At 36.9% G+C, this 23,831-nt stretch overlaps 1 pseudogene; it reads right to left on the bottom strand.

Moving 5' to 3' along the window:
- Window positions 1-10,681: 10,681 nt before the first annotated feature.
- The window catches only part of LOC134381603 (acyl-coenzyme A diphosphatase NUDT19-like), a 56,421-nt pseudogene continuing 43,271 nt past the window's right edge, over window positions 10,682-23,831 (bottom strand).

Here is a 23,831-nt window from a genome sequence, read left to right as displayed (position 1 = left end):
AATTAAAAAGTAATTCACTGGAGCATGTGCAGCTGTAGCAACTATAGAATAAATCTATAGAATTAAATCCTAATAGTTTCAAACGAAAAAATATTATTTTGTTGATGAGGATAAGTTTGAAATGTTTATTTTATTTATAACAACTTTGATGAATGTGTAGCAATGAAATGTGTAAAGAAGAAAGATTTTGTCAATTTAACAAATATTAGCTTCACATATATAAGTGCATCTGAATAATTATATAAATGAGGGTACTTCAAAATTATTTTGGAAAAATAGAATTGAAAGATAACATGAGTCTTTCCATGAATGTTTTCGAAGTGCCTTTGTGCTACCCTAAAATAAGCATATGAATATTAGACGTGTAAATACTATTCCTTATTCTATCCTGTGGGTTTAAATGGCTTGAAAATAAAGAGCCTGAAAAAGAAGAAAAAACAAGAACATTTAAATTATTTATTTATTTTGTCTTTTAAATATTGATACAAACTTCCAAACTTTGTATTGAATCATTACAACTATGACTATTTTAATGACATTCATCAGGCATTTTTTTAAACCAGGTATTGCTTCCATGCTCTTAGAACCAAAGTTTTCTATGTGCAGCAAATACCTTCCACTCTGAAGGTAAATGTTACCTTTAGTTAGCATCTACCAGATTTCTTTGGAATGTTACTTATTTTGTCTTGTCAGCACTTTGAACCGTCTTCTTTTTCCCCTTAATTTTAGTAATTACGATAATTTTGAAATTACTTGTTTCCATTTCTTAATCCTCCAAGATACTGCTATTTTTGAAGGACACTGCAGGAAACATTTTCACCTTTATTGTATATGCCCCACCTTCACACATTGCATTTAGTACCTAGCAGGGCCCTGGCACCCTGCAGAGCATTAGTAGAAGTAAATTGAATAAAGAGTGAGTGAAAGAATAATAAATCTTATATAAGATTTTATAATTTCTTCATATACTTACTTACATATAGTCACTTTACTTTTACCAAAAGTAAAAGTATTCAGTCTATAGCGAGTGTTGTTATAGTTGTTGTTATTACTACCTAGCAATTTTTTTTTTCCTGTTTGCTACCTAAAAAAGAAAAGCAAATAAAACAGCAGAAAATATTTTTGATTATATCACCCTCCACCCCTCTTTGCTGTAGTCATACACCAACTGCTAGGACACTTTCTCATTCATTACATACTTTTTACATAGCTCACTGTCGCTCCATTGCAACTCTTGTTATAAATGTTAGTGTTGACATCAACATAGATTTTCTAAAGATCATATGTAGGACTCACCACTATCAATAATTGTCCTCTCTCTATAGTCACAATTTGCAAAATTTCAGATATCTTTGAGCAATACCTCCTTTATTTATTTATTTTTCTTCTTACTGCCTTTGGTGCTGCAACTCCTACAATTTATTTATCTCAGTCACAATTTCAACTCTTGGATGCTACCACTTTCTTATTGTCCATCAACCAAACTATGTTTTCAATTTTATCTTTAAACAGATTAGAACACCTGCATCATCAACATGGTCACTTTCTTTTAAAATCCTTAATTTACTCACGCCTTCATCTCTTTGTACTACTCATACTGCAAAGCTCCAGATCTGTTTCAACAAAACACTCCAACTTGTCACCAGAGCAGGTTAACACAGCAAAAAGAAAAACAAAATCATTTTTTCTGGTCTCACTTTTAAATTATTACCACAAACAACTAGTGAGATCTTAGTGCTACATATGAATCTTATCACTTTCCATTGTATTTATTTCTCTGGGATTAACTATTTCACGCTTTCCTCTCTCTCCTCAATTCTCCAATATCCCCATTCCCCATCTTTGGTGTCAGCTGATACTTTCCCATCACTGAACCAATCCACATGCCTGCATATGTTCCTAAATACTTTATGTTCAGTCCTGTTAAACTAGATGAGCTCTTTCTGCTCTTGTCTAAGGCCAACTCCTTTACCTGTGCAGTGAACTTAATCCTCTCTAGCCCTATAAGCTTTATTCCATTCATTTTCTCCTCTCTCTCCTGAAAGACTGTTTTATCCTCTCTTTCAGTCTATTTCCATTCACCAAAATGCAAGCTTCATGTAGGCTGCAATTTTTGCCTTTTTCATTCACCACATACCAGAAACTTGTAATTACTTAATAACTACTGATTTAATTAATCAATAGACATACATACTATAATACCTTCTGTATTAAAAAGAAATCCTTGACTCCACTTACCTCTCCAGACATCTCTCCATTTCTCTGGTCTTCTTTGTAGCAAAACTCTTTGAAATAGCTTCATATACTTTCTGTCTCCAAGCTTCCTCTCTGAAGTTCCTGATACCATTTCTACCAAATTCATATGTTGAAATCCTAACCACCAATGATAGCATTAGGAACTGGGGCATTTGGTCGTTGATATGGATTGCGTTCCCTGAGTTTTATGTGTTACTAGCTTGATCCCCACTGTGACTGTTAAGGGGGTGGGAAATCCTATTATGATAATTAAAAGGTGGGGCCTTGAAGAGGTGATTAAGTTGATGGTTTAAAAGTGATCATGGGCATGATTCTGAGGGCTTAAAAAGGAGAGGGCATGAGAAACTCTCTCTCTTTTCTGCTCTGCCTTTCTCACCATGTGACACTCTGCATTGCTGTAGGGTCACCTCACCATATGTGTTCCCTGGACTTTGGACTTCCTAGACCCTGAAACTGAAGGAAATAAATTTCATTTTCTTATAAATTACCCAATTCCAGGTATTGTTTTATAAGTAACAGAAACAGCCTTATACAGGGCAGACCCTGTGGCTCACTCGGGAGAGTGAGGCGCTGGGAGTGCAGTGGCGCTGAGGCTGTGGGTTTGGATCCTATATAGGGATGGCTGGTGCGCTCACTGGCTGAGCGTGGTGTGGACGACACCAAGCCAAGGGTTACGATCCCCTTACTGGTCGCAAAAAAAAAAAAAAAAAAAAGACATACAGTAGGTGATTGAGTCATTAGCTCCGCCCTCATGATGGTATTAGTGATTTTATAAAGGAGACCCAGGAAAAGTCCCTCACTCCTTTCACCATGTGAGGGCAAAGCAAGAAGACAACTGCCTATGAATCAAAAAGCAGACCCTCACCAGACAGTGAACCTGCTGTTGCCTTGATCATGGACCACTCAGCTTCCAGAAATGTGAAAATTAATTTCTGTTGTTTATAAGCTACTCAGTTTAGAGTGTTTTTGTTCTGGCAGCCCAAACAGACTAAGACAATGCTAAACAAGTATGTTATTATTATTATATGCCAAATACTCTACTAAGCACTTTACATATGATTCATTTACAATTCACAACATTATTAAGTAGGTATGAGTACCTCACTTTCTTTTTCTATTTAAAATACCAATTTATTATATCATAGAAGGTAAGTAATAAATAAAAATGTATTTCACTCCTTGATGGTTCTTGAACTGTCAGGAGTTCATTTTTGAATTAGACTTTTCTTTTGATTTTTTTATTCTTTCCTGAGGCTTCATTTTGATTAGGGTCCCCACTTTGTAATGCTTTGGACTATTTGGGAGGAGATATAATATGTTTCCCTATGTTGTAGGAAAGATGCCAAGATAAAACTTCAGAAGATGATACGCTAACACTTTAGGATGTGCTGATGAAGCAAACTTTTTTTGGTTTGTCATAAAAGTAATTTTTTAGGGGCTGGTGACACCTCTGTAGATAATATTTTCCAAACAACATAATCCATTGTGGTTTTGGTAGCAGCATTATTACTTATAGATTCAGTCGGTTTTTATTTTTTACCAGTATTTCACCCTCTGATAACATTGCAGGTGGTTTTCCCACTTGCTTGAGAAATTTTGGTTGAACAGTAGCAAAAAGGTTGTCATTTGCATTGCTTTTGTATCTTTGAAATATCATTGTTTCTCTGAACCCTGCAGTTCTGGAAAATCTAACCTGGTAAACAAACTCAGGTTGGGAAGTAGATCTACTTTCATGGATTATTCTGTCTTTTCTGTCTGTTCTTTTATGATGAACATCTGATTTCAAACTATTCTCAACATGAATGGACATATGATGTGAGTCGTTAGCTGATTTTCTATCAGGTGGCACAGTTCTACCAGCCCATTTACTGTCAAACTTTTGCTAATCATTCTTTTTGTTCTCATCATACATTGTTTTTCTCTCTTAAATAGATCTTTAGTTTCTGTTCAGGGCAAGTCATCATTTCTGGGCTTACTGTTTGAAAACCTCAGTAACAATGAGGTTGGTATAATCCAACTGAAAGCCAGGCACTGAACAAACATTTTAAGTAGACTCAAGAGTATAAGGAGAATAGGCGTATGAGTTAATACTTACATCAGTAGATAAATACTAATGTGGAAAAGTTAAAGTTCCAAAGGCCATATCTTCAGTATATATTTTCTGCCTAACTTTCAGCCTCCCATGGCCCCTCCAATACAGCGGCAGGTGGCTGGGGGAGGCTTGGCCAGGGAGACCAGCAGTCAACTTGTTGTACAAAAGATCTCTTCAACTTTTTCCTCCTACCTAACTGAAATTGTATCCTTTGACCAACATCTCATTATGTCCACCCACACATAGACCCCCTCCACCCAGCCACTGGTAACCACCATTCTACTTTCTAGGTCTATGAATTCAAGTCTTATTAGTCTGGTTTACGAGTCTGTGCATCTGTGCTCTGAGTTTGTAGATCATACTGCTTCTATGTGGGGTACAAGTGAAAAAAATGTAGATGCCATCTTAAAGTTTGGCACGAGAAGAAATATCCTTAAGAAGCTTACCTTTTACAGCCAGACAGTGAAGGGAATACTCTGAGGAGAGACTGACAAATAGGGGATTTTGTTGACAGTAGACCATAGTTAGTGGTGGAGCAGGGTTTATAAGATGGATAGATATCTGGGTCAGATTGAAGGATGCATGAATACATTTCTGTTTAAGAGTCTCATTGGTGAGGAGTTTCATTGCAATTTTGGGTTTCTTCGGATGTTCAAGGTAAGTAGGAAAATTGGACATGGTGGGATCTGTTCTGATGGTCCTTCAGTTTTATGATAACATTTGTCTCAAAACTGGTCCCTTAGATATATTGTGCTCGTCAGTCATATGTTCAGAACTTTTGACTTCTTATCTTAACATTTTCAATCTATCAGATAGTTCCTGTTGATTAGAATATACACTGCATGACAGATTTGGCTTCTTTGAATTTGTCTTTCATATATTTTGTGTATGTGTGGGTGTGAAACTGCCTTTACATTCTCCTTCAATTTTTTTTTGATTTATTACAAATATTCATGAGATACAATGCTGATTGTCCCCCCTCCTGCCCATGATGTGAGGGCCAGATTCATACTGGGGGCATACCCATTACAAGAAATTACTTTTGTACCACTCATCCCACCCCCACAATTATCCCCCAACCTCCCTTACCCTCCTGCTCTCCCCTCCACTCCAATTTTTAGCCCTAGGAATGTTCCCTCCCTCTGTTGGATCACAGCTCTACTGTGGTTTTTCTTTCCTGCCTTCCTTTCTCTCTTAGCTCCCACATATGAGTGAGCACATGTGGTATTTATCCCTCTGTGCTTTGCTTTTTTCACTCAACATAAGTTTCTCCAGGTTCACCCATGTTGTTGCAAATGGGAGTATTTCATTCTGTTTTATGGCAGAGTAGTATTCCATAGTGTATATATACCACAGTTTCCTTATCCAATCATCTATCAATGGACATTTGGGTTGGTACCATATCTTGGCTATTGTAAACAGAGCTGCGATAAACATGGAAGTGCAGGCATCTCTTCAACATAATGATTTCTATTCCTCTGGATACATACCCAGAAGAGGGATTGCTGCATCATATGGAAGATCTATCTGTAGTTGTTAGAGAAATCTCCAAATTGTTTTCCGAAGTGGTTGTACTAATTTACAGTCCCACCAACAGTGCAGTAGTGTTCCCTTCTCTCCACCCCCTCGTCAGCATTTGTTATTCACCGTTTTTTTGATTACAGCCATTCTAACTGGAGTGAGGTTGTATCTCAATGTGGTTTTAATTTGCACTTTCCTGATGACTAGTGATGTCGAGCATTTCTTCATGTATCTGTTGGCCATTTGTATGTCTTCCTTTGAAAAATGTCTATTCAGCTCCTTTAACCATTTTTTAACTGGGTCATTTATTTTTTTTTACTGTATAATTGCTTGAGTTCTACGTATATTCTGGATATTAGTCCCTTGTTAGATGCATAGCTGGCAAAAATATTCTCCCACTCTGTAGGTTGTCTTTTCACTCTCTTGATTGTTTCTTTTGCTGTGTAGAAAATTTTTAGTTTGATATAGTCCCATTTGTTTATTTTTTTCTTTTGCTGCTCGTGCTTTTGGGCTCATGTTGATAAAGCCTGTGCCCTAACCTAACTGCTGAAGTGTTTCAACTATATTTTTCCTTAGTAATTTTACAGTTTCGGTTCTTATACCTAGGTCTTTAATCCATTTCGAGTTGATTTTAGTGTATGGTGAGAGGTGCACATAGAGTTTCATTCTTCTGCATGTGGATATCCAGTTTTCCTAGCACCGCTTGTTGAAGAGGCAATCTTTTCCCCAATGTAGATTTTTGTTGCCTTTGTCCAGTATCAGATGGCAGTAAGCCTGAGGAGTGATTTCTGGGTTCTCAATTTTACTCCACTAGTCTGAATGTCTACTTTTATACCAGTACCATGCTGTTTTTGTTACAACAGCTTTGTAGTATAATTTGAAGTGAGGCAGCATTATCCCTCTGGCTTTGTTTTTTTTTTTTTTTTCACTCAGGATTGCTTTGGCTATTTGGGGTCTTTTGCTTTTCCATATGAAAGGTAAGATTATTTTTTCCATTTCTGTGAAGAATTTCATTGGTATTTTGATGGGGATTGCATTGAATCTGTAGATTGCTCTGGGTAGTATAGACATTTTCACAATGTTAATTCTTCCGGTCCAAGAGCATGGAATATATTTCCATCTTTTTGTGTCTCCTTTAATTTTTTTCAGAAGTGGTTTGTAATTCTCAATGTAGAGGTCTTTCATGTCCTTGGCTAAATTGATACCTAGGTATTGTATTTTTTTGATGACAATTGTAAATGGGCTTACTTCCTTTATTTCTCTTTCTGTTAATTCATTATTTGAGTATATAAGTGCTACTGATTTGGGAGCATTTATTTTGTATCCTGCAATGTTACTGAAGTTAATTTTACTGAAGTAAAACTCTAGGAGTTTTTTGATAGAGTCTTTAGGTTTTTCTATATATAGTATCATGTCATCTGCAAATAGGGAAAGTTTGACTTCATCTTTTCCAATCTGGATTCCCTTTATTTCTGTCTCTTGCCTGATTGCTCTAGCTAGTACCTCCAGCACTATGTTGAATAGAAGTGGTGAGAGTAAATATCCTTGTCTTGTTCCTGTCCTTAAGGGGAAGGCCTTCAATTTTTCCCCATTTTGAATAATACTGGTGGTGGGCTCATCATAAATGTCTTTTACTGTGTTAAGATATTTTCCTTCTATACCTAATTTGTTGAGGTATTTATCATGAAGGAATGTTGACTTTTGTCAAATGCTTTTTTGGCATCTATTGAGATAATCATATGGTCTTTGTCCTTGAGCTTGTTGATGTGATTGTATCACATGTATTGACTTTCATATGTTGAACCATCCTTGCATCCCTGGAATGAATCCCACTTGATCATAGTATATAATTTTTTTAATATGTTGCTGTATTCTAATTTCTAATATTTTGTTGAGGATTTTAGCATCTAGATTCATCAAGGATATTGGCCTACAATTTTCCTTGTTTGTTATGTCTTTATCTAGTTTTGGTATCAGAGTTATGTTGGCCTCATAGAATGAGTTTGGGAGAGTAGCATCTGTTTCAATTGTTTGGAACAGTTTCATGAGAATTGGTATTAGCTCCTCTTTAAAAGTTTGATAGAATTCAGTTGTAAAGCCATCCAGATCCAGACTTTTTTGTTGTTGAAAGATTGCTAATTACTGCTTCAATCTCCTTGCTTGTTATTGGTCTGTTCAGGTTTTCTAACTCTTCTTGGTTTGGTCTTTGTCATTTATGTATGTTTAGAAATTTATCCGTATCTTCCAGATTTTCAAATTTGTTGCCATACAGTTTTTTATAATAGCCTCTAATGATTCCTTGTATTTCTGTTGTATCAATTGTAATGTCTCCCTTTTCATTTCTGATTTTTGTTATTTGGATTTTCTCTCTCTCTCTCTCTTTTTTTTTTTTGGTTAATCTACCTAATGTTGTGTCTATTTTGTTCTCCTTGAAAAACCAACTTTTAGTTTTGTTGATCTTTTCTATTGTTTTGTGGATCTCTATTTCATTTAATTATGCTCTGATCTTAATTATTTCTTTCCATCTACTGCCTTTAGGTTTGGATTGTTGTTATTTTTCAAGTTCTTTGAAGCATAGTGTTAGGTCATTTATTTGAAGTCTTTCCATTTTATTGATATAAGCATTTACTGCAATAAATTTGCCTTGTAGTACTGTTTTTTCAGTATCCCACAAGTTTTGGTATGATGTATCTTTATTTTCATTAGTTTCTAGAATTTTTTTGATTCCCTGTTTAATTTCTTCTTGGACCCATATGTCATTCAGGAGCCTATTATTTATTTTTCATGTATTTGTATAGCTTCCAGCATTTTGTTTATTGTTTACCTCCAGTTTTAGTCCACTGTGGTCTGAAAAGATTGTTGTTATGATTTCCGTTTTTTTAAATTTCCTGAGACTAGATTTGTGACCTAATATGTGGTCTATCCTGGAGAATGTACTTTGAGCTGATAAGAAGTATATTCTTTAGTAGTTGGGTGAAATGTTCTGTATATGTCAAGTCCAGCTAGTCTAGGTTGTAGATTAAATCCTGTATCTCTTTGTTGACTTGTTGCCTGGAAGTCCTGTCCCATACTGAGAGAGGGGTGTTCAGATCACCCACTATTAATGTATTAGGACTTATCTCCTTCTTTAGGTCTAAGAGTATTTGCTTGATGTATCTGGATGCTCCGGTATTGGGTGCATACATGTTTATGATTGTTGTCTTCTAGCTGGATAGTTCCCTTTATTATTATATAATGGCCTTCTTTGTGTTTTTAAATGTTTTTTGGTTTAAAGTCTATTTTGTCCAATATAAGAATAGCTACTCCTTGCTCATTTTTGGTTTCCATTTGCATGGTGTATCTTTTTCCATCCCTTCACTTTTAGTCTATGTGTGTCTCTACAGGTGAGGTGGCTCTTGAAGACAGCATGTACTTGGGTCTAGTTTTTTAATCCAGTCAGTTAGTCTGTGTTTTTTGAATGGGGAGTTTGGTACATTCACATTTATAGTAGTTATTGAGAAGTGTTGTTTAATTCCCGTCATTTAATTGCTATTTGTTTAGGTGGTCTAAATATCTTTTGATCATTATTTCCCCTTTTATTTCTCTTCTTCAATGTGAGTTGGGAATTCAAGGCAGAATAATTTAGCTTCTTTCTCTTTCTTGCTGGCATTTTTGTTTTAACTGTGGGTTTTGTTCTTTCTTGTGTATTTGTGATGTTGGTCACTATTATTCAGATTCTAGATGAATGACTCCCTTAAGAATTTCTTGCAGGTCTGGTCATGTGGTGGTGGTGAACTCCCACAACTTTTGTTTGTCTGGGAAATATACTATTTCTCCCTCATTTCTGAAGGAGACCCTTACTGGGTAAAGAATTCGTGGCTGGCACATTTTTTTTTCTTTTAGTATTTTGAATATATCATTCCACTTTCTTGTGGCCTGTAGGGTTTCAGTTGAGAAGTCTGATATTAGTTTGATGAGGGTTCCCCTATAAGTGATTTGATGCTTTTCTCTTGCTGCTTGTAGAATTCTCTCTTTGTCTTTGAGCTTTGCAAATTTAACTATAATGTGTCTTGGGGAGGATCTTTTTGGGTTGAATCTGTTTTGGGACCTTTAACCTTCCTGGATCTGAAGGTCTGTATCTCGCCCTACACCTGGGAACATTTCTGTTACTATTTCCTTGAGTAGGTTTTCAATACCTTTTCCTTTCTCCTGCCCTTCAGGAATATCCACAATTCAGATGTTAGAGCACTTGAGGTTGTCTGCTATCTCAGGTTTTCCTCATTATTTTTAATTCTTTTTTTTTTCCTCTTTTTTTTTTTTTTGGTCTGCCTGAGTTATTTCAAAAAGACCATCTTCAAGCTCTGAAATTCTTTCTTCTGCTTACTCTACCCTGCTGCTCAAGCTCTCAGTTGTGTTTTTTATTTCACTGAGTGAGTCTTTCATTTCTAGAAGTTCTGCTAGACTCTTTTTTATGGTATTAATCTCTTTGTAGATTTCATCCTTCATATTCTGGATGTTTTTTCTTGTTTCATTGTGTTCTCTAATTGAGTCTTCCTTTATTTCTTCAAGTTTTCTGAAGATCATTGCTCAAAATTATTTTTCAGACATTTCAAGGATTCCCTGTTCCATGGAGTCTGACTTAGGGGCATTACTCTATCCTTTAGGTGGTGTCATTTCTTCCTGATTGTTTGTGCTTCAGGTAATTTTTCACTGATGCTTGTTCATTTGTTAGGGGCTTTGCTTCTTCTTTTACACAGAGGTTGGCTGTGGAGTGACCCTGGTTGCTACTGTGGGGGGCGAATTGTCTTTGCTTGACAGTACGTGTATTGGTGGTTATGTTAAACCATCTTGGTTCCCATTCAAGACTCTATGGTCACAGAATGAGCCCCTATCACCATGAAGTTCTGCTGGACCGAACTCAGGAGGTCGGATCCGTAGGCTGGTGTTCCCTCCTGGGTCTGAGGTGAGGTGAGGGGGCCACATCCACCTGCACAGTTCCACTGGCCAGTGTTGCTGCCAGCCGCCATTAGCAAGCTCACCTGCATGGTGCCAGTTCAGGGTGTGGGAGTGGGGTCTCGAGCTCCCCTCTGCCTGAGTCTGAGGTGGTGGGGTGAGGTGACTGTGTAGAGCCACACAGTTCTGCTGGCTGGTGCTGCTGCCGGCCAATACCAGCGAGCTCACCTGCACAATGCCAGTCTCTCCTTCAATTTTTTATACTATTTCTGAACTAACATCTCTTCACCCAATCAAAATGATTATTAATACAAATACATGTAGCTTTCATTTAATATTCATGTACTCTGTGTCAGGTGTTTTAAGTATACTACAATAATCCTGTTGAGGCATGAGTTATCATCCCCTGTTTAATCATGAGAAATGAAGCACCTAGAGGTTAATTAACTTGCCTAATTTGCTACTATTAAATGGCAGATTTGTCATTAAGGACCAAATCTATCTGCTATCACTGCCTGCTGTTTTTCCACTCAACTAAGTGCTAGTTTTTAGCTGTGGTAACCTATTGCTTACAGCAGAATCTAAGCAAGAGTTATAGTGATTCTGAAACACATAAAACCTTTTTCAAATAAAAAGATTTAAGAACTGAAAAGTTATGGCTCTAGCTCAAAATATTATCCTGAAAATGCATATCTGTACTGCTCAATTTTTTTCTGGCATAATGACATCCATAAAACAAACAAATGAAAATTAGAATCTAGTCTACTCCATAACTTTCAGTCTAGTAAGCTCAATAAAATAATCAAACTATTGTACTTAAGGATCGATAAATTGGTGGCATATTCAATATTCAAAATTTCCCCAAAGTATTGTTTATTACTTATTTTTTCTTTCTGAGTTAGCCACCTATCGTAGACTGTACTTAAGAAATAAACTGCTTTTCAATCTGTACATTGTGTCAAACGTTTTTTTTTTAATACAACAGGAGCTCTGTGATTGTTGTTTCTCAAAATCATTTTTGAGATAGTGCAGTCTTTCCTATAGAACAGGAATAAATATATCCATTTTCTGTTATTAAATGGGAAAGAAATTTAAGACTAACAAAGTATTTACATGAACACTTTTTGTGGAGAATAGACAGAGCATAAAGATTTGTGAACCCACAAAACAAAGAAACATTGGTAATTTATCAAGGTATTTTCACATTCCTGATACACTTGAATGGATTGATGTATTTGAATGACCAAAAAATATGTTTCAACTTACTTGGTGCAAAATGTCTCTGGATTTTTAATTGAATTACCTGCTGTTTTTCAAGCTATTAATAAGTGGTACATAAAAAAAGTAATTGCAATAAAATATAATTAATTTTCTTCTAAGAAAATATCACTTTTAAATATTAGCGTAGTAGGCTTGAATTAATATCTATTTAAAAATAAAAGTATAGGAAATATGATTTTACAAAAAAGTAGTCCAAAAAAGGAAGTGGTCTCTTGGAGGAAGTTTAAAGCACATCTGCCCCTTAATAGTCTGAGTCAACAGACTAAGAAAGGGGTTATGTTGTTGGCTGAGGTGATTGACCCAGTCTACCAGGGGAAAGTTGGACTACTGCTTCACAATAGAGGTAAAGAAGATTATGTTTGGAATACAGAAGTTCCCTTAGGGTATATCTTAATACTACCATGCTGGTGATTAAGGTCAATGTTACAACAACCCTCCAAGCAAGACTATGAACGGCCCAGACTCTTCAGGGATGAAATTTTGGGTCATTCCACCTGTTAAAGAACCACGATCATCTCAGGTGCTCACTGAAGGCAAGGGGAATACAGAATGCATAGTAGAAGGAAGTTATAAATAGTCTCAGAGCTAGAGACTCTTCAGCTTTTGGGCTCTAGGACTTACACCAAGGACACCTTCACCTTCCCCAAGAGGGTTAGAAATCTTGATTCTTAGTTGATTTTTAGAATAGGGTTTTTAGGTAATGCATGTATGAGGCAAAAGTCTCTAGCCAGAGGGCAAAAGCCCACAGTTAGCATGGCAAAAACCCATTTAATCAATTCTAATTAAGTATATGCTGATTCTCATCTGATTTTTAGAATAGGGTTTTTTAGGTAATGCATGTATGAGGCAACAGTCTCCAGCCAGGGGGAAAGAGCCCACAGCTAGTCAGGCAATAGTTTATCTAATCAACTCTAATCACTGCTTAGGTATGGGATTATATACTTTAATGATTTTAGAGCTAATAGGTGGTTGTCATACCAATCCTATTAAGAGATTTTAAAGAATTGCTGAAGGAAAAAATGTGAAAAAATGTTTGCTAAGGGCAAGATGTCTATTAGTGGAAACTTTAGAGACAATTATACTTAGATTTAATCATAAGAATGTAACTTTTGCTTAAATCATTTGAGGAGAAGTTATATTTTAGATAATGATCGCAGTTTGACCAACTTAGCTTTCACAAATTGTACTCTGGATGTCACATTGTTAATTTTCCTGATGTTACTAGTTTCCATTGTTTCAGCTATATTTAGCCATAGATAACTTTTGTCACACTGCCCATGTCTTTGTGTCCTTTTGAAATGATTGAATCAACTGATTTTTCTTGTGAAACTGCCTTGTCTTTACAATAAAAACAGAAGCTAACTTTAAATCAGGGTTGTACCCAGTTTTCTCCTTTTAACAGAGGAGTTGCTGAGGTGCAGTCCCTTTGGGCTTCTAATCGCATTCATGTTGCTTTGAGTAATCTTTTTTTGCATCTCCATTACTCAGAGAGAAGTGTAATATTCCCTGGTTCTGAGGCTTTGGACTTGGGCTGAACCATGCTACCAGCATCCAGTTTGCAGGCAGCCTATCATGGGACTTCTCTTCACAATTGTGTGAGCTAATTCTCCTAATAAATCCCTTCTCATATATTTATTAGCATATCCTATTGGTTCTGTCTCTCTGGAGAACCCTGACTAATACATCATAGTAGGCTGGAATTAGTATGCATTTTAAAATAAAATATAGGAATATGATTAACTAAAAAGTAGTCAAAGAAGAAATGGTCTTTTCAGCAGTTCAAAGCAATCACTTCTAAAAATTGGTAACTACTGTTGATATTTACCTTGAAAGTTTTTTTAGCTTTTTATTTTATTTGGTAACTTTTTTTACACACTTTTTTACAGTCTCTGAATGCAGAAAATATAATCACAAGTGTTGGGAATTGTTAAAAAATTATCTTCTTTGGAGGTATCTCTCCATATTTTGGATGATTTATGGAGGTATCTTTCCATATTTTGGATGGTTTATTAAAAATATATGCTAAAGGGCATTTTAAAAAAGAAACAGTTTCATGATGTGATGTTTAAAATATCTACTTTCTCTGAGAAAATAAAATAAACCTTTTACTGAATCACTGCAATTGAAGTAGTTTTCTAAATGAAACCTTCCAAAACTCCAAAATGTTTGATAGATGAAATATGTATTAACTTGTCAAAACTATAGTCATTCAAGTTTTCAAGGGTTCCTTTTTCATATTCATGGGGATATCTGGAAGAAAACATCCAGACAGGAGGAACAACAAATGAAAATCCTGGCAGCACTTGAACTACAGGGGTACCTAGTACATTTGCAGTATATTGACAAAAGGGCAAAATAGTGGGAGATGTGGACAAACAGGAGAGCAGATATAAGACACTGTGGCATCTTATATTGTACATAAACGCTGGAATGTCTTCCAATGTCAGACATTCCATATTAGTAAGAAACTTTTTTCCTTTTAAAGAGTGAAATTAAAAAGCTAAAACATTGCTTATATATTTCAGGAATATTCTTAAATTTTAGAAATAAATTTAATTTTAAAAATATTTTTCAGCACCTGGCTGGGTCAGCATAAATCAACTATGTCACCAAATTCTTCATTACCCCCACCTCAAAACTCTGCTAGTTCTCCCTTCATTGTGACAACTCAGATAAAAGTAAAAATAAATAATAAACAAAAGTAAATTTTAGAACACTTGTTTACAAGTTTTTCTTCCAGGGAATTGTGGATAGAAATTAATTTGAACCTACAAAGAGCAGGCTAAGTATATTCATTTATCTTGTTCATTCTGCTGCTGGATGAATTTAAACAACTTGATGAATGTGAGGATTTCAACACACTGGGCAATGCATATTTTAATATGTAAAATGATTTATAATTGTGGGTGGGGACATTTTGCCTTTCTAGTTGCTTATAGATCTTGTGTCTTCTTGGTGACTGGTAAGAATGGTTGTGAATGGATGCTGGAGCACTCACACTTAAATCTTTATTGCGTGGAATTATGAAAAACACTCACAATAGAAATATCTATTTCTACCTTGCTTATTAGTTACCTACAATTTTTCAATTTCTAGGGTTTTTTTTGTTACACTTCTCAATGCGTAATGGAGATGAAAAGAGGATTACTCAAAGCACCGTGAATGTGATGAGAGCCCGAAGGGACTGCACCTCAGCAACTCCTCTGTTAGAAGAAGAAAACTGGGTACAGCCCCAATTTAAAGTTAGCTTCTGTTTTTATTGTAAAGACAAGGAAGTTTCACAAGAAAATTCAGTTGATTCGATCATGACAAAAGCACACATGGACATGGGCAGTGTTACAAAAGTTATCTATGGCTGAGTATAGCTGAAACAATGGAAACTAGTAACATCAGTAAAATTAACAATGTACAAGTCCAAAGTATAATTAGTGAAAAGCTAAGTTGGTCAGACTGTAATCATTATCTAAAGTATAACCTCTCTTGAAATGATATAAGCAAGGTTACATTCTTATGATAAAATCCAAGTATAATTGTCTCTAAAGTTTCCACCGACAGACAGCTTGCCCTTAGCAAACATTTTTTCATATCTTTCCCTTCAGCAATTCTTAAAATCTCATAATAGGATTGGTATGACAACCATCTGTTAGCTCTAAAACGATTAAAGTATACAATCCCATACCTAAGCAGTGATTGACTTGCTTAGATGGGCTATTGCCCTATGGCTGTAGACCATTGCCTCCTCCCGGAAGCATTTTGCCCCATACATGTATTTACCTAAAAACCCTATTCTATTTTTTTTTTTCTTAATTTTATTTTGTCAATATACAATGTGGTTGATTATTGTGGCCCATTACCAAAACCTCCCTCCCTCCTCCCTCTCCCCCCTCCCACCCAACAATGTCCTTTCTGTTTGCTTGTCATATAAACTTCAAGGAATTGTAGTTGTTATGTCTTCTTCCCCCCCCCCCCCCCGGGTTTTGTGTGTGTGTGTGTGTGTGTGTGTGTGTGTGAATTTATTTATTTATTTTTAGCTCCCACCAATAAGTGAGAACATGTGGTATTTCTCTTTCTGTGCCTGACTCATTTCACTTAATATAATTCTCTCTAGGTCCATCCATGTTGTTGCAAATGGCAGTATTTCATTCGTTTTTATAGCTGAGTAGTATTCCATTGTGTAGATATTCTACATTTCCCATATCCACTCATCCGATGATGGACATTTGGGCTGGTTCCAACTCTTGGCTATTGTAAAGAGTGCTGCAATGAACATTGGGGAACAGGTATACCTTCGACTTGATGATTTCCATTCCTCTGGGTATATTCCCAGCAGTGGGATAGCTGGGTCATATGGCAGATCTATCTGCAATTGTTTGAGGAACCTCCATACCATTTTCCATAGAGGCTGCACCATTTTGCAGTCCCACCAACAATGTATGAGAGTTCCTTTTTCTCAGCAACCTCGCCAGCATTTATCGTTCAGAGTCTTTTGGATTTTAGCCATCCTAACTGGGGTGAGATGGTATCTCAGTGTAGTTTTGATTTGCATTTCCCGGATGCTGAGTGATGTTGAGCATTTTTTCATATGTCCGTTGGTCATTTGTATACCTTCCTTAGAGAAATGACTACTTAGCTCTTTTGCCCATTTTTTAATTGGGTTGCTTGTTTTTTTCTTGTAAAGTTGTTTGAGTTCCTTATATATTCTGGACATTAATCCTTTGTCTGATGTATATTTTGCAAATATTTTCTCCCACTCTGTTGGTTGTCTTTTAACTCTGTTAATTGTTTCTTTTGCTGTGCAGAAGCTCTTTAGTTTGATATAATCCCATTTGTTTACTTTTTCTTTGGTTGCCCGTGCTTTTGGGGTCGTATTCATGAAGTCTTTGTCCAGTCCTATTTCCTGAAGTGTCTCTCCTATGTTTTCTTTAAGAAGTTTTATTGTTTCAGGTTATATATTTAATTCTTTAATCCATTTTGAGTTGACTTTAGTGTATGGTGAAAGGTGTGGGTCTAGTTTCATTCTCCTGCATATTGATGTCCAGTTCTCCCAGCACCATTTGCTAAAGAGGCAGTCTCTTCCCCAGTGTATAGGCTTGGTGCCTTTGTCAAAGATCAGATGGCTGTAGGTGTGTGGGTTGATTTCTGGACTCTCTATTGTATTCCATTGATCAGCGCGTCTGTTTTTATGCCAGTACCATAATGTTTTGGTTATTATAGCTTTGTAGTATAGTTTAAAGTCAGGTAGTGTTATGCCTCCAGCTTTATTTTTTTTGCTCAGCGTTGCTTTGGCTATGCGTGGTCTTTTGTTATTCCATATAAATGTCTGGATAGTTCTTCCCATTTCTGAGAAAAAATGTCATTGGAATTTTGATGGGGATTGCATTGAATTTGTATATCACTTTGGGTAGTATGGACATTTTCACCATGTTGATTCTTCCAGTCCAAGAGCATGGGATATCGTTCCATCTTCTTGTATCCTCTCTAATTTCTCCCAGCAGTGGTTTGTAGTTCTCATTATAGAGATTTTTCACATCCTTGGTTAACTCAATTCCTAAGTATTTTATTTTTTTGGAGGCTATTGTAAATGGGCAGGCTTTCTTGATTTCTCTTTCTGCATGTTCACTATTGGAGAATAGAAATGCTACTGATTTTTGTGTGTTGATTTTGTATGCTGCTAGTGTGCTGAAATCATTTATCACCTCCAAGAGTTTTTTTGTAGAGGCTTTAGGCTGTTTGATATACAGGATCATGTCATCTGCAAACAGGGACAGTTTGACTTCATCTTTTCCAATCTGGATGCCCTTTATTTCCTTCTCTTCTCTGATTGCTCTGGCTAGTACTTCCAACACTATGTTGAATAGGAGTGGTGAGAGTGGGCATCCTTGTCTAGTTCCTGTTCTTAAAGGAAAAGCTTTCAGCTTTTCCCCATTCAGGATGATATTGGCAGTGGGTTTATCATATATGGCTCTAATTATGTTGAGATACTTTCCCTCTATACCTAACTTATAGAGGGTCTTTGTCATGAATGAGTGCTGAATTTTATCAAATGCTTTTTCAGCATCTATAGAAATGATCATGTGGTCCTTGTGTTTGATTTTATTAATATGGTGTATCACATTTATTTATTTGTGTATGTTGAACCAACCTTGCATCCCTGGGATGAATCCCACTTGATCGTGGTGAATAATTTTACATATGTGTTGCTGTATTCTGTTTGCTAGTATTTTAGTGAGGATTTTTGCATCTATATTCATCAAGTATATCGGCCTGTAGTTTTCTTTTTTGGTTATATCTTTACCTGGTTTTGGTATCAGGATGATTTTTGCTTCATAGAAAGAGTTCCGGAGATTTGCGTCTGTTTCAATTATTTGGAATAGTTTGTAAAGAATCAGTGTCACTTCCTCTTTGAATGTTTGGTAAAATTCTGCTGTGAATCCATCTGGTCCTGGGCTTTTCTTTGTTGGGAGCTTTCTGATAACAGCTTCAATCTCCTTTATTGTTATTGGTCTGTTCAGATTTTCTACATCTTCATGGCCCAGTTTTGGGAGCTTGTGTGTGTCTAGAAATTTATCCATTTCCTCCAGACTTTCAAACTTGTTGGTGTATATTTGTTTATAGTAGTCTCGAATGATTCCTTGTATTTCAGATGAATCAGTTGTAATATCGCCTTTTTCATTTCTAATTTTTGTTATTTGAATCTTCTCTCTTCTTTTCTTTTTTGTTAGCCATGCTAATGGTTTGTCAATTTTATTTATCCTTTCAAAAAACCAACTTTTTGATTCATTGATCTTTTGTATTGTTTTTTGGGTTTCAATTTCATTAAGTTCTGCTCTGATCTTAATGATTTCTTTCTGTCTGCTAACTTTAGGTTTGGATTGTTCTTGTTTCTCTAGATCTTTAAGGTGAAGTGTTAGGTTGTTCGCTTGCCATCTTTCCATTCTTCTGAGGTGAGCATTTAAGGCAATTAATTTCCCTCTTAATACTGCTTTTGCAGTATCCCACAGGTTTTGGTATGATGTATCATTATTTTCATTAGTTTCAATAAATTTTTTGATTTCCTGCTTGATTTCTTCTTGGACCCCTATGTCATTAAGTAAAATGCTATTTAATTTCCATGTGTTTGTATAGTTTTCAGATTTTCATTTGTTATTGATTTCTAGTTTTAATTCATTATGGTCTGAGAAAATACTAGGGATAATTCCAATTTTTTTGAATATGTTGAGACTTGATTTGTGACCTAATATGTGATCTATCCTGGAGAATGATCCATGTGCTGCTGAGAAGAATGAATATTCTGAGGTTGTTGGGTGGAATGTTCTGTAGATATCTGCCAATTCCAATTGGTCTAGAGTCTTGTTCAGATCTTGTGTTTCTCTACTGATTCTTTGCCTAGATGATCTGTCTAATATTGACAGTGGGGTGTTCAAGTCCCCTGCTATTATGGTATTAGTGTCTATTTCCTTCTTTAGGTCTAATAGAGTTTGTTTTATAAATCTGGCTGCTCCAACATTGGGTGCGTACATATTTGTGACTTTTATGTCTTCTTGGTGGGTCAGTCCTTTTATCATTATGTAGTGTCCCTCATTGTCTCTTTTTATGGTTTTTAGTTTAAAGTCTACTTTGTCAGATATAAGAATAGCTACTCCAGCTCGTTTTTCTTTTCTGTTTGCATGGTAAATCTTTTTCCATCCTTTCACTCTTCGTCTATGTGAGTCTTTATGGGTGAGGTGGGTCTCTTGAAGGCAGCATATAGTTGGGTCCTCCTTTTTAATCCAGTCAGCCAGTCTATGTCTTTTGATTGGGGAATTTAAGCCTTTTACATTAAGAGTTGTTATTGAATAGTGTTGATTTATTCCTAGCAATTTATTGATTGTTGTTTGGTTGTCTTAGGTGTCTTTTGTTCCTTGCTTTCTGATTTACTGTTTGTTTTCTGTGTTTGTTGGTTCCTTAGGTTGTAGATAGCCTTTTTGTTTGTTTGTTTTCTCTTCATGAATGCCATTTTTATTATACTAGTGGGTTTTGATTTTTCTTTTGTTTTTATGGCAGTGGTAGTAATTTTTCAGGAACCAAACCCAGTACTCCCTTGAGAATTTCTTGTAAGGGTGGTCGTGTGTTGGTGACCTCCCGCACTTTTTGTTTTTCTGAGAAATATACTGTTTGCCCTTCATTTCAGAAGGATTGCTCTGCAGGGTAGAGTATTCTTGGCTGACAATCTCTGTCTTTTAGTATTTTGAATATATCATCCCATCCCTTTCTGGCTTTTAGGGTTTGTGAAGAAAAGTCTGATGTTAGCCTGATTGGGGCTCCCTTATAGGTGATTTTATGCTTCTCTCTTGCAGCTTTTAAGATTCTCTCTTTGTCTCTGAGTTTTGCCAATTTGACTATAACATATCTTGGAGAAGACCTTTTTGGGTTGAATACGTTTGGAGATCGTTGAGCGTCCTGGATCTGAAGATCTGTGATTTTTCCTATACCTAGGAAGTTTTCTGCCACTATTTTGTTGAATATGTTTTCAATGCAATCTCCTTTTTCCTCCCCTTCTGGAATACCCATGACTTGGATATTTGAGCGCTTAACGTTGTCTGATATCTCTCAGATTTTCTTCAGTGCCTTTGATTCTTTTTTCTTGTCTTTTGTCTGCTTGTGTTATTTCAAACAGCCCATCTTAAAGTTCAGAGGTTCTCTCTTCAACTTCGACAAGCCTGCTGGTTAAACTCTCCATTGTGTTGGGGCCGAGCCCGTGGCGCACTCGGTAGAGTGCTGTGCTGGGAGCGTGGCGACGCTCCCGCCGCGGGTTCGAATCCTATATAAGAATGACCAGTGCACTCACTGCCTGAGTGCCGGTCACGAAAAAAACGACAAAAAAAAAAAAAAAAAAAAAAAAAAACTCTCCGTTGTGTTTTTTATTTTGCTGAATAACTTCTTCAGTTTGGCAAGTTCTGCCACATTTTTTTTCAGGGCATTGATTTCCTTGTATATTTCCTCTTTCAGGTCCTGTATACTTTTCCTCATTTCATCACGATGTCTAGCTGAGTTTTCTTGTATCTCATTCAGTTTCCTTAGAATTATCACTCGAAATTCCTTGTCAGTCATTTCAAGGGCTTCTTGTTCTATAGGATCTAGAGCTTGAGATTTATTATCCTTTGGTGGTGTACTTTCTTGATTTTTCGTATTTCTGGTATCTTTTCTTTGATGTTTATTCATTGTGGCAGGGGGTTTCACAGTCCACAGTTTTGATACTATTGACTGACTAAGATGTTTCTGTGGTTGCCAATTTGGTATGGCTACCTCAGTGACTCCCTCTTCCATGCGCTCTGGCCCGGGCTGCTGGGATGCACCGAGGCACCGCAGAGCGTGTGGTCTCTGCAGAGCTACCCCTTCCCCTGCAGGATGTCTCCCTGCTCTGTGCATGCTAGGCTGGGCTTGGGATGGAGCCGGGTGGCGGTGGTGAAGCCTACCTGCTGCTGGATCGTGGCGGCGGCCCCCCCACAGGGTGTGTGGACTCTTCAGAGCTTCTATCTCCCTTGCTGGATGACTCTGTGCTCCCTACACATTGGGCCGGGCTGCTGGATTGCGCGGCAGCAGCGTGGACCCTGTGGAGTTCCCGCCTCCCCTGCTGGACGTCTCCCCACTCTGTGTGCGCTGGGCTTCTCTGGGAATGAAACTGGGTGGCGGCGGTGAAGCCTACTTGTTGGATCACGCAGTGGCGCCCCGCAGGGCATGTGGTCTCTGCCTCTTCAATCTTTTTTTCATTAGACAAAAGATTTTCTAAAAGGTCTGAATTTTCTAAGTACATCTCATCTCCTGGCAAAAAAGCTCGACCATCCCATCAGCAGTTAATAAAGTGATTGGCATCCATCTTTCCAGCCCTGCTAGTGCACGATCCAAACAAAATTTGTGCAATTTAGAGAGAGAGGCAGAGTTCAAGTCTTCTTTCATAGAACTGTGGAGATGCCAACCAAATTTCTTTTGATATGAAACTTTCTGTTGCCTCTGACGGAGATGCCCACTTGGAGCTCAGCACCTCAGCCAAGTTGGGGTAGACCCGCGGCGGCTCGCGCAGGCCGCACAGGAAGAAGGTCATGTCAAAGCGGCGGCCGCCACTGTGCAAGAACGGTGGCGTGAGCCACCGGCTCCAGTCGCGCAGCGCCCAGATGTCGGGGGTGCAGTTGAGGTGTGTGCACAGACGCAGGAAGTCGTGCGGGTCACGGCGGACGCGGTCGCGCCAGGTGGCCAGGTCAGGCGGCGGGGCGAGGTCACGGCCGCCCGGCGCGGGCCGCTGTGGGGCGAGGACCAACAGGGCATCTCTGGGCCGCAGCAGCAGCACGCCCGCCTCCTCGAAGGTCTCACGGATGGCCTAAAAACCCTATTCTAAAAAACAAATGAGAATCAAGATTTCTTACCCTCCACGTTTTTCTTATGAAAATATTTATCTCTCTTTAAGGTTATTTCTTTCCAAAATATGTACTCAGTGCTTGCAAGTGGCATATCAAGTTATTCTCCTATACAAAAACAATTATTTCCAAAAGATAACAGCTGATAAAATAAATTTCATCTTCTTATGTATACAAGAAAGGAAGAAAATACACCAAAATGTTTAATGGAATAGAGATCATTTTTTAAATCTTATTGCATGATCTGGTTAGAAGAAGTGATCAAAAATACTGTACTTATAAAGTAGATGTTGCAAATAGCATAGGTGTTCTGTACTAATTTACTACTGTTAAAGAGAAAATGTGATATTATTACACTATCTGGGTTAAAAGAAATTTCAGCAAATATCTAATTCATGCTTTCCTGAGAGTCCTAAAAAAAAAAAACCCTGTATATTCTTACAGAGAACAGTGAAGTATACACTGAAATTTTGTCTGTATTTTTAATAACATAAGTTGTTATGTTTGTTTTGCACAAGTGTAGTGCAGGATGAAGCAGAAAACATCTATTATTCTCAGCATACAGGCACAGAAAGAGAAATATCAAATGTTCTCACTTATTTGTGGGAGCTAAAAAATAAATAAATTAATACACAAAAAAAAACGGGGGGGGGGAAGAAGACACAACAATTACAATCCCTTGAAGGTGATACAACAAGCGAACAGAAAGGACATTGTTGGGAGGGAGGGGGGAGAGGAGGGAGGGAGGTTGGTTTCGGTAATTGGCCACAATAATCAACCACATTGTATATTGACAAAATAAAATAAAATTAAAATTAGTAAATAAATTCCTATCTAAATATAAATTCATAAGTCCAGTAACTAGTTAAAACAAGAATACATTCCCTGTCTAAGTCGTCTTCAGTACTTCCTCATTATAACCCCCAATTCTGAAATACCATTTGAAATATAAAATTATTGAATTTTCATGTCATTTGTATTATTGATTTAATTATTACTTATATCCCTTGCTTGGATGTCAACTTTATTTTTTTTTTATTGAAATATACTCAATGATACATATCTGTGGGGTACAGGGTAGACTATCAATACTTGTGTGTAATATGTGATGATCAAATCAGGCTAATTACCGTATTTGTCATTACAAAATGTAATCATTCTCTGTGTCTATTAACAAATTTCTTGCTAACTCCCTCCCCTCCCACTTTCTCACCTCTAGTAACCAAAGTTCCATTCTCTACCTCTGAAAGTTTAACATATTATTGTGATTTTCTTTCTTTCTTTCGTAGCTCCCACTTATGAGTGAGGATGTGTTATTTCTCTTTCTGTGCCTAGCTTATTTCATTTAACATAATTTT

The sequence above is a fragment of the Cynocephalus volans genome, chromosome 7 (genome assembly GCF_027409185.1).
Source record: "Cynocephalus volans isolate mCynVol1 chromosome 7, mCynVol1.pri, whole genome shotgun sequence".
Lineage (NCBI taxonomy): Eukaryota > Metazoa > Chordata > Mammalia > Dermoptera > Cynocephalidae > Cynocephalus > Cynocephalus volans.
This window is presented reverse-complemented; position numbering and strand designations above follow the sequence as displayed.